Raw genomic sequence first — 10427 nt, 5'->3', positions numbered from 1 at the left:
CATGCTCAGAGATCAGACTTGGCTCAGCCCAAGGTTTTAAGTTCATCTGAGTCAATAAGGGAGAGCCCATGCACAGACTCCTGCTGGGGATGGTTCTTTTTCAGTCCCCTAAAGAAGAAAATACCTACTTTCCTGGTGTTGTCACACACAGGAGGACTTTTCCATTTACAGTTGAGATGAATGAAGTCTGATGCCTTTGGTCCTAAATTCTTACTCCTCAGGTTCAGTCTGCCCTAGGCCAAACTCCCAAAGTGTACTGCTTCTTTCAGGACTCTAAATTATCTTGAGCCTGAAAGGAAAGAAATAGACAGGCCTAGTTTTCCCAAAAAGAGCAGAGGGCAGAGAAAGGTTCAAAAATGGATTGAGCTCTTCCCTGGAATGATCCAGAAAAGATTAAAAAAAGGCCCATTATCTGGGTCATTTTAGCTAGATGAATTCAAGATTTCAAGATGGTAACCTGATTGAACTCATTTTCTTTATCATCATCATCATGATCACCGTGACAATCTTCTTTTTCTTTTAAGAGAAAAGTGTTTAAGTGCTGTGAGGGATTCTGGCAGCCCACCTAGAACTGTAACTCACCAGGTTAACAGGCTGCAGTGTTTCATGCAAAACAAATCACTGAGTTGGCACTGAGCAATGTGAAATCTAACTGGCTAGAAACCGTGTCTCATTAGAGGCCATCCACACAGCAAGCTAATGTACTTGAAAGTAGTCACGTGATTCCTTCACAGGAATCACAGAAGTGATATTTGCTACTGGGCAGCCAATCGATCCCCTCGAATCTGTTGGCAGTTTCTCTTCTTAGATATTTTGCCTCTTCTAAAATCTCATTCCTCCTCTGAACCCTCAGTTTATTTTTGCTCACACGCTTCCACCAAATATACTAGAATCCTCAACAAAGACACTCTGTGAAGTTGGCTTTAAGATGCACTGGCATAAGTATAAAGTCTGGATCCCCCACCAAACAGTTGAGTTAAGGCCTCTCCTGCCCTTTGCACATTAGAAACAAACACATATCTGACAGAGAAAGGACCTGCCTTAGGTTGAGTCTCCACAGAGTGGATGTTTACATTTATGCCAAGATTTGTTCCTAACCTCTGCTCAGCATTTGTTTTTCTGAAAAAGTAGGGGAAAAATCATCATGTGCAAACAAAAGCTAAAACATTTGCAGAGTTGAGTGCTACTGGCACTTCTATTTCTTATGAGTTGGCTCCTAAACTCCAAAAACAACAAAAACAAACAAACAAGCAAACAAAAACCCCTTGCCTCTCTCCAAAGAATGATGGGACAGGGTTTATCATTACTCCTGATGCGCTGATAACTCATTTCCATCAAAGAGTTGTTTAAGCCAAAAAACTCCAGAAGTCACCCTGAATTTCTTTGTTTCTATGCCTCCCACTTAACCCATTAACAAGTCTTGTTGGCTCAACCTTAAAAAAAAATCCCAAGTCCAGCTACTTCTTTCCACCTCTACTGCCATCATTCCAGGTCACCATCATCACTTACCTAGCATCTGTGAGAACTTCCTCTTTAGTCTCCCAGCTGCCACACCTGCCCCCTGGAATCCACTTTCCAGACAGTGGCCAGAGTCATCTTTAAAAAGCAAAAGTCAGTTCCTATCACTGCTCTGCTTAAAATCCCTCAGGGTTTCCTGATGCCCTTAGAATAAAACCCAAATTTCTTGTCAAGCCTCCTTCCTCTTACCAATTTTGTCTGGTACCCTTCTCCCCCTGTGCTTTAGCCATGCAGACCTCCTTTCTGCCCCAAAGTCACTGATGGACCTTTTCACAGGTTGTTATGGATGCTCAGAATGTTCTTTTTCTGATCTTTGCATGGCTAGCTTGATCTCAGCCTGCAGGTCTCTATTAAATGTCACCTCTGCAGAGAGACCTTCGCTAACCACTCAGGCTACACTAGAGGCCTTTTCGACTTGTCAGGTCTCTCAATCACTCCATCCTGTTTTGTTTTCTTCACAGCATTTACAATTTTCTGAGTCATCTTGTCTATGATATATTTACAACTTAATTGTTGGTCTTCCTTTACTAGAATGTAAGTGCCAGGAGAGCAGGGACCTTGTTGATGTTCTTGGCTGTGTAGAAATTCAGCACCTAGGACAGTGCCTGAGCCTTTGTACACCCAATGAATGAATTAGTCATCTCAAGTCCCCAAGGCCAACACATTAAGGCCTTGAGTTCTCTTTCTTTGTGGTCTTTTTCTCCACAATGGCCTCTTGATTTATATCCCACTCTCCTGTAAGTTTTTAGCTGAGCCAGTCCTTCCAGTTTTACTTTGTCCCCACCGGCTGTGTTGGATCTTCGTTGCTATGTGCAGACTTTCTCTAGTTGTGGCAAGTGGGGGCTACTCTTTGTTGCGGTGCACCGGCTTCTCATTGTGGTGGCTTCTCTTGTTGCGGAGCACGAACTCTAGGTGCATGAGCTTCAGTAGTTACAGCATGCGGGCTCTAGGGCTCACGGGCTTCAGTAGTTGTGGCGCTTGGACTCAGTAGTTGTGGCTCATGGGCTGTAGAGCATGGGCTCAGTAGTTGTTGTGCCTGGGCTTAGTTGCTCCGTGACATGTGGGATCTTCCCAGACCAGGGATCGAACCCGTGTCCCCTGCATTGGCAGGCGGATTCTTAACCACTGTGCCACCAGGGAAGTCCCCAGTTTTACTTTTTATTCTTTACAAAAAATAGCCTTGGAGTTGTGCATCTTGTTGCTCTGTCATTGAAGTCATTTCATGCAAAGCCATCTGTGACTGTTCCTCAATATCAGAAACAGAGCAGTGTCCAATGTTAACATCCCAGTGTTTGTATGCAGAACTAATCTGTCCTAGGATGACAATGAATCAGAGGGGAAATGCTGAAAAACACACTCGAGGGATCTTAGTCCCTTGGACGGCCCTTGCAAAGTCAGGAGAGGCCCCCTTTGCTGGAAAACCAGCTTGCTTGCACTTCTGGGGAATTGGTGCTGCCTAGAAGCTGCACAGCCCAGTCACTGCAAGGAAACAAGGTGAAAAGGGTGGGAAAGTGGGCACTGGAAGAGCTTCCATGGAGAAGGGCTGCCCAGCACTCCCAGGTGGACAGCCACGGTAGGGGCAAAAAAACACTTGTGCTTTAGCAGGATAATTTTTCATAATATAAGTTGCTTTTTTTTATTATATAAGAAGAGTGGATATGCATACATGACTGGCCCTTCACATTGCCACTGAAGGATACTTACTGCTCTAGCCAGAGAAATTCCTACTGGCCCTAGGAGGTCAGAAACCATCATCCCTCTGGAAGGATAAACATTCTATCCAAAGCAGCCTATTTCCTCAGACTCCCAAGTTCTGAGATTTTATGAACTGATTATTAGAAAGAGGAGGCAGAGATTTTTCTGCTGGGTAAAATCAAATGGGGAGATGGTTGCAGGGAACTCAGGGATGGAGAAAACGAAAATAATGAAAATCAATAGTGCATCTGAAGTGATCTTACAGTTCAATCTGAGCAGTTCTTTGCACATGTAATTTGTGAGAAAATTCATTATGTCATGGTGGCAGCAAACACATTCCATATAAATGCACAAATGCTCTGCTAATAGCCACCACCATCCCCCGGTGTGTTGTGGAGAGGGTTGAACTAAAATCTCAGTCATAGAATGTTAGGGCTGGAAGGCCATGAGCCCATTTTAGGGTTGAGTAAATAAAGCCCAGAAGGGGAAGGAACTTTTCTAGGGTCTCAAAAATCATTAACTACAGAGCTGTACCTGCACACAAGCCTCTGTCTCCTACCCTGTGTTCTCTCTGCAGCCCTGATGCCAGCTCTACCTCATCCCTGGGCCCCTGTGTCCAGGCATGCTGCTTGTGGTTTGCTCACATGTCGACTTAGACATGGCCCTTGCACTCCACAAGTCCTTACCCCCAAAGGCACTCATGAGCGCTGGGATGGCAGAGAGAGTCATAGCACGATGACCTTCTAGCATCCTCAATAGAAAGTTCTGGTTACCAATGACCACTGTTGGTCATTCCCAATTGTCCTATGTGCAGTGCCCAGCACCTGGCTCTTCATCATATCAGGATCCAAAATTTCTCTCCTCTTTATGCCAGACTGCTCAGATCTTTCCTCAGTCCTACCCTCAAACTCACAAACCCAAATCCAATGCAACAAAGCATTCTCCAGTTGACAGGATACGCTTTAGAGGGCAGTGTGCTTGCCATCTTTATTACCTGAGCATGCTCCTGGAGTTTTACCCCCAAACCACAGGCAGCTTATCAAAGTATTTCCTCTAAACAGATCAAGTTTTTCTCCAGGAGAAAATCTGAAATGAAACATTTCCCTCTTGTCCTATATTCCTATCACATTGTGGAGACTCTTAAGCTGGCTTCCCAGGGGCCTCTTTCAATCTCTCTTTTCTGCTCAGGGAAGCTTATTGGCAACTTCCCTGTTGTGTATCTGACCTCCTGGACCAGAGCGATGATAATGATGGACCACATTCTCCACTGCCTTTGTGACGAGGTGTGACTGCCCCCCGTTGGTATGCCAAAGTCCTCTCTCTTCATACCCACGCGTGGGTGGGGCTCCTCCCCATGACCCTGCTAGGTGCCCAAGGGTCTCCTTTGGTTTTACAGTAGTCTTAGAAGATACTGCAGGGAGTTGTTCTTTAGGGGGAGCTGGCTGGTGACTTGCTGGTCCCCATCCTCTTGGTGACTGTGTGGGTGGGAGGGGGTGGAGGTGTCTACTACTGAAGACACATCATTTGGGCATGAAGATCATGGGGTGGGGACCTGCTGGTGGGGACTCTGCCTGGTGAGGCTCCTAGGTGTCTCAGTATCATCCCTCCATTGTCACCCAGCAATTCCTCTCTCTTCTATCAGGGGTGTGGGAGGGCCCGCTTAGCACAAGGTTTTCCTCCCTTTTCCCTTAAGCCAGGCCTCTGCTTCCTGCCCACATACCACTCTGTCACCCATTCCCACTCCAAGCATCCTCGACTCTTCTTTCCTGTGGTCAATCCCAAAGCTATGCTCCTTTATATAGAAGCACACTGATCTGATCTCTATTTCCTGGAGGGTCTGGGGAAGTTTACCCTGCAGCAGAGGAAAGACCACATGTAGACTGAGTTTTCCTACGCAGGGGGTGACCATGACCCCCGCCTCCCCCTCTCCATGCCACACTCCTATTGGGTGCAAAGTGTTTTATATATCTTATCTTTAATCCTCCACAATGAACCCCAGGGTGTGGATGCTATCATCCCCATTTTAAAGATTAACAAAGCAAAGGTCTGAGGGGTTCTGATACTGGCTGGAGGTCACCCAGCCATTGATGGCGGAGCCAGAGACTGAACCCAAGCCTGCCTGCTGCTAAGGACCCACATGGCTCATAGTGAGAGCCCCCAGGAAAGAAAGCTCTTCCTCTTCTTTTAAAAACAGACAGACACAGGCAATTTGGAACCGAGTTGTTCAGAGCTGCCATCTGTTAAGAGGTCGTACCATGGCACTTGCTGGAAGATGAGTCGTGGAAGAAAATGTGGGTCCCCCAGGAGGAGCAGTGCCTGCTCTGGGGTCCACACCTCAAGGTGCTGCCCCTCTGGACACCACTTCCGTGCTTTCTGATACATAGTCTATCATTCAGACCCTGGATGCTTGTCCCCTCACAGGTGATTCAGGCTTGAAGAAGGCACAAATGTCCCTGCATTGTTGCCAGGTCCCCAGACCACAGTCCCTGAAGCCTTGGTAGACCTTGATTGGACCTTGGACCCCTTGAGAGCCAGTGGACATCAGTCTTTAGCCAGGCCCGGGTTGCCACTCCTGAATGGTGAGTTGCATCATTTAAAGATGTTGAGTTGACCATGAAGATCAACACGTGACAGAAGTGTGCATTGACATGTGTCCTTATGGACTTAACATGTATACAGTGTGTGGCTGCACGTGTGTTAACAGCGTTGAAAAGAGGGACGTTCTGAAGCCACAGCTATCGACTCACTGTGGGTGGAGGAGGAAGTGGCCACTGCAGGGCTGCCAGCCAGCTCTGCTGTCCCAGGTTCACACTCCCCGACAGCCTGTGAAGGCAGCGCTTATGGTCGGGATCACGCGTCTCTGCGCTCAGGCTCAGACTGCGAGGAATCCGAGGCCTCAACCAGCCACTGGAGTCCTCCTGGCAGTCTCTGAGGCATGGGCTGCTGCCAGATCACCGCTCCCAGACGAATGTGTGAGTGAGTGCTCTAACTCAACCCAAAAGAGCTTTTTAAAAAATCAAAGGCAAATCTTTAGAAAGTAAGGGGAAGATGCTTTTGTGAATTATTTTTTTCAGCTCCTGGGAGTGATCCGAAATTTCCAGTTGAATCGAACCCGCTAGGATTTCCTGCTCTGAGTTCTGCCCCTTCCTGAGGTCCTGGGCCTGTTTGGGCCAAGCTGCTGCCGGTGACAGAGAAGTGGCAGGTTCTGGATGTTTCTGCCCTGGGTGCCTGGTTGTGGCCATGGACAGATAAGGGCCTTGGGACACCATTACTTTATGTTGCCCCAAATCCACCGAGAACACAATTCCACTGAGATTAATAGCCAGAAAGGCCTAGTCTAATATTTATAGCTAAAAATAAACAGCGCAAAAATCTCAGCATCTTGTGATCTATAAGTGAAACTAAGGCAGATAATTTAGAACTCTTAATTGAATATATGAAGATACTTATGGAACCTAACGTAGGGCTCCATGAGACTACTGGATGGGGTTTCCTAGAAATCTCCACAATCCATGCGAAGCTTATTAAACACAGGAACCACATAGCCTTTCTCCTCGTTGTGGTTACTTGATTACCAGGTTTTCACTTTCCTACCCTTTACCCATGCTATTTTCTTACAGCGCTACGCCATGCCGAGGTCCTGACGGAATCCCACAGGGAGAGGCACAATTAAGACCGTTATGCAATAACACGTTCCTTTGTCTTTATGATCAGCACATGTATGGACATCCACAGTGGGGAAAATAGTGCTGAAGTCGGTTTTCTGAGCTTGGCTTTTTATTTTCGCGGAACCGTATTTGTGGATTTTAGCTATCCTATCATAAGCCAGGGTATCCTATACCTCAGCACTAGGGTAACATTAAGACACTGACTTCTAGGATAATGACTATTGCTTCCGCAGCAGTCTGCTCAGGTTTTTGAACTCTGAGGCTATATCTACATAATTCCAAAACATATTGTCATTTCAGGATAAAGCTTGAAAAAAAAAAAAAGAAGAAAAAGCAATTAACCAGTTGCCTAGCGTTGTATAGATAAAAAGATCTAGATAATCAACCTAATCTTTGATTTGGCTTATTGATTAATTAATTAATTAAACATTTATTGAGCCAGGCCTGAGCTAGGTGCTGTCATGCTGTCTCTGATAGTCAGGGGCCTGGAAGGTAATTTGCAAATGTTGATCCTGTCTGGGGAGTAGCGGGGAGAAGAGAGGATGCACCACACACCCTTGTCAGCTGATGTGAGGAGGGCCTCTTCCTCATCTACTTCTGCACCAAAACGTGTGCCTTTGGGAAGTCAGAATGTTCCGTGCTTGGCCATGGCCATGGCTGTCCTGTAGCAGCGGGTCTCTGTATGGGGGGGATATTGAGTATACAGATGTGCACGTGCACGTGTATTTGTGCACACACATGCGCACCCAGATGCGGCCGTGAGGATCAAGAGGGGCAGGGTGGTTCCACTGTCAGTGTTGGTGGGCGTGTTAATTAGTACCTACTCCATGGAGTACAAGACAGTCACATCCACCCAGTGATAAGATGCACACACCCTTTGACGCAGTTCCTCATCTTCTAGGAATTTATCTTAAAGATATACTCACACATGTGCCAATGATGACTATTCAAAATATTTATTTATTATTATTCATTTATTCATTCTCCACATATTTAATGAGCTCTTGCTGCATTCCAGGTCCTGTTCTAGGCAGTGGAGAAACAGCAGTGAACAGAACAGACTAGCTTTTACCCTCCAGGAGCTTATATTCTAGGCAGATGATAAACAAAACACGCAAGTAACGCATACGTAGTAAGTCAGGTAGGAAGACCATGCATCCCAGTTGCCTGGGATGGTCACATTTACGTCCTCATTATAACCGTCAATAGCACCCGCTTCTGCTCTTGGAAGTGTCCTGGTCTGCATGATAAATGATATGGTCACCCTGAGGGGATGCTGACATGTGCTATGAAAAAAAATAATGTTAGAAAAAGAGGGAAGGAGTGACTGCAGTGGGTGTTATTTTATGTATTGTTCACTGCAGATGGTTTGTATTAGCAAAAAATTAGAAACAACCTGGATGTCCATCAATTGGAGACATTAATAAATTGTTACATTCATGCAATAGAATACTATGTCGCTCTCAAAAACAATGAGACAGAATTATGTTTACTGCTATGGAACAATCTCTAAGATATACTAAGTGAAAAGAGCAAGATGCAGGACAGTATGTGTAGTTTGACACCACTGTGTATATAAAGAAGAAGGGTGTATATACACGGGCGTGTTTGGCCAGGCACAGAAAAGCTCTGAAAGGACATAAAAATCTGGTAGCAGTGGTTGCATTTGGAGGGGGAAATTGGGATACTGAAGATTAGGGATGGAGGAAGACTTGGTCTTCACTGTATAACTAGTTTGTATTTGTTGATTTTTAAAAAGCTGTGTAAATATATTACCTGTTAAAAAAATAACAATAGGGAAGAGAAAGAAAATATCTCAAGTCCAGCCGGATATGAAGTGCAGGAATCTTCTAGGGCAGCGGTTCTCACTCAGGCCACATTAGAATCCCTTGAATAAATTAAAAAATATACAAGTAACTGGGCCCCACCCTCAGAGATTCTGATTCACTTGCTTGTAGATGGACCTGGGGGCAGGCGTGGAACCCTACATCCACCAACAGATGGAAATCTGTTGCAATATGTTGCAATGCAACATTGCAACAATGTCTGTTGCAATGCAATAGTATTCTATTGCATTGGTATTTAAAAACGAAACTTGCCCAGGTGATTCTAATATGCAGCCGGTGATGGGAATAGCCACTTCTCAAACTTTAACGTGCACACGGATCACCTGGGATCTTGCTAAAGTACAGTGTCTGGTTCAGTAGATCTGGGGTAGGTGTTTCTAACAAGGTTCTGTGTTCCTAACCACTCCCAGGTGATGCTGATGCAGTGGGTCCGTGGACCACACTGGTAGTAGCGCAGGGCTAGAATATCTCTGGCTCAGAACAGATAGTCCCTGCGCCTCTGCTTACACATTTTTGGATGTTGCTCACTCCTTTTTGAATGTTGCTGTTTCACGCAAGAGTGGGTGCAGATCATTAGCTTTCCTTAGTTGGAAGATCTGAATGCTACTAAAGTGGTACAGGATCCTGGGCTTAAATCTTGTATGTCTATTATTCTTCTAGGACTTCTGTTCTGAGAGGGCAGGTTGAGGTATAGTGTAATGATTCATTCATTCATTCACTCATTCATTTATTTGGGGAGCTGAGTTTCATGCTATTTCATGGGTGATCTTGGGGGAAGCCCCTCTGCCTTTGGAAGTTAAGAGAAGGGCACTGATGGAAGGAGTAGGTGGCTTTGAGAGGCACCCCTGGGAGGCACAAAGGACTTTTTAGCCAGGAGAGGAAGTGGCTAGGAGGTAAAAGGATTTCCATCTGTTGGTGGAGGCAGGGTTCCACGCCTGCACCAGGCAGTGACTTGGTGTTCCGGAAGATCCTTGACAGAGGATCTGTCACCTTCCTGAAAGCGGAGGTGGCCTTGGCTGGGCACCAGCAAAACTGTGGCTTTCACCAGGCAGGTAAAATATGAGCAAGTGTCCATTGGCACGTGGTGGCATCTGTCCCTGGACAGCCTCAGTATGAGCCTCTCATGGGCTCCCGATGGTGTCCCAGGCCCCCTCCAGCCTGAGGGTTCATTGTTAGGGTTGAGTGAAAAATCTTAAGAAAATGGGAATTGGTACTTTTCTTTGCCAGTTTCACAGACTTCAACCTGTAGCCACTCAGAATGACTTTGCCCAATTGTAGGACTTTCCCTTTTCTACGTGGGCAGGCAAAGCATCTCTGTTTGGACATTTTGGACCCTTCAGTGAGGAGCAGAAGCAAAATATCTGGGGGTGGTTTGTTGCTGCAAGGAAACGAGGAGAAAAATCACCTCTTTCTGTGCAGAGGGACTGCCTCAGAATAGAGCTGGACCATGGGGTTGCAAGAGGGGGTGGGAAAGCACGGGAGACACAAGCAGATCATTTCCCTACAGGCTGGCTCTGAGGGGAAACTGTCTCTGCTTTCACTACTGTCAGAAGATGCCTGACGGGCTGGGAGGCAGCCTGCGCATGCCCCGTGCATTCCTGTCCTTGCCCACAGGCTTCCCTTGTCCCGTGATGCTTTTCTCCCCTGTTGCTGCTAAATCCTCCCTCTTGGGAGGGGCCCTCTTCCAAAATGCCTCCTG

Source organism: Balaenoptera acutorostrata, chromosome 19, assembly GCF_949987535.1.
Source record: "Balaenoptera acutorostrata chromosome 19, mBalAcu1.1, whole genome shotgun sequence".
Taxonomy (NCBI): domain Eukaryota; kingdom Metazoa; phylum Chordata; class Mammalia; order Artiodactyla; family Balaenopteridae; genus Balaenoptera; species Balaenoptera acutorostrata.
The sequence above is the reverse complement of the archived record's forward strand: the minus strand, read 5'-3'. Positions refer to the sequence as shown.